The sequence below is a fragment of the Hyaena hyaena genome, unplaced genomic scaffold (genome assembly GCF_003009895.1).
Source record: "Hyaena hyaena isolate Hyena2069 unplaced genomic scaffold, ASM300989v1 scaffold_1296, whole genome shotgun sequence".
Classification (NCBI taxonomy): Eukaryota; Metazoa; Chordata; class Mammalia; order Carnivora; family Hyaenidae; genus Hyaena; species Hyaena hyaena.
In genome coordinates this window covers 256,386-258,070 of record NW_024081931.1, presented here as the reverse complement: position 1 = coordinate 258,070, position 1,685 = coordinate 256,386, and positions in this window count along the sequence as shown.

Below are 1,685 nucleotides of genomic sequence, written 5' to 3'. Positions count from 1 at the left end.
AAAACATGGAAAGAGCCTAAGCGTCCATCAATGGACGAATGGATCAAGAAGATGTGGTTTATCTATATGATGGAATACTCCATGGCAATGAGAAAGAATGAAATCTGGCCATGTGTAGCAATATGGATGGACCTTGAGGGTGTTATGCTGAGTGAAATAAGTCAGGCAGAGAAGGACAAATACCATATGTTTGCACGTATAGGAAGATTAGGAGGAACTTAACGAAGGACCAAGAGGGAGAAGAAGGGGGGAAATAGTGAGGGAGAGGGAGAGAGGCAAACCATGAGAGACTCTTGAATGCTGAGAACAAACTGAGGACTCATGGGTGTGGGGTGATGGGCATGGAGGAGGGCACTTGTGAGGATGAGCACTGGGTGTTATATGGAAACCAACTTGACAATAAACTATTGGTAAAAAAAAAAAAAAAAAAAGACACAATCCTATGTCCCAGGGAATTCATGGCCTATTATATAATAATGTTACAATGTAATCAATGCTACAATTTGTGCTATACATTATGCCATGATAACATCAAGGAAGGCACTGCAATAGACACAATTGGAATAGTCACTTCCATTTGTAAGTAAATGGTGTGCTCACAAACAGGCTCTCCCAAAAAAGGAAGAATAAAAGTCCCTCGTAGTATTTGCCAATTACCACGGTGTGAACACTCCCACCACGGCTGATTTCAAGCTATCAACAACCAGCACTAGCTCTTGTGAGCCAGCGGGAGTAGTTCCCAGCACACATAGCTTGTACAGAACTTTCACCATTCAAAGACCTTTCCTGTGTATCCTCTAAGCAGGCACAGTTCGTATTATTACCCATTTCAGAAAGAGAAAGGAGGGCCAGAGAGTTCTGTGATTCTCCTAAGATCACAGACATCATATAGTACAAGAGAACAATGTTTTTGACTCATATCCAGAATTTTTGCTAATATACTGTCTTGCATAATATCCCTTCAACTTTTTCAGATATTCAAGAATTAAAAAAATTTATGACTTATTCACCTTTTAAACAAAATTTTTAAATGTATTTTAATTTATTTTTGAGAGAGAGAGAGAGTGACAGCGTGAGCAGGGGAGGGTCAGAGAGAGAGGGGGACATAGAATCCAAAGACAGGCTCCAGGCTCTGAGCTGTCAGCACAGAGCCCGATGTGGGGCTTGAACCCACGGGGCCCGAGCCCACGGGGCTCAAACCCATGAACTGTGAGATCATGACCTGAGCCAAAGCCGGGAATTCAACCGACTGAGCCACCCAGGCGCCCCCACCTTTTCAGGAAGCTAAAACAGAGTGTGTTCCACTAAAATGTAGGAGTAACTAAGAGGAAGAACATTATGCAGGGAATAGGAATCCTGTACAAGAAAGAGGTGAAGGTAATCCCAAGGATGGTGAAGGCAGCAACCTACCAAGAAGTCATCCTATAAGGAGAAGCTTGTAGCAGGCCTAACACTCAATAATTCAGATTGGAGTCTGTCAGAGGCTTTGAGGGAGATTTTTTCAAGAAGAAAAATAGAATAAAAGGTTATAAATGTATCCAGAAAGATTTACCAAACCTTTATTGGTAAATAAACTCTCCTTTGAGAGTTTGATGACAAATAAGTAGATGAAAAAAAAAATAAATGAAAACACAAGATAATTATTAAGTCTAGAAAAAATCAAAAGTGGTCCAAATAAGGAAAAC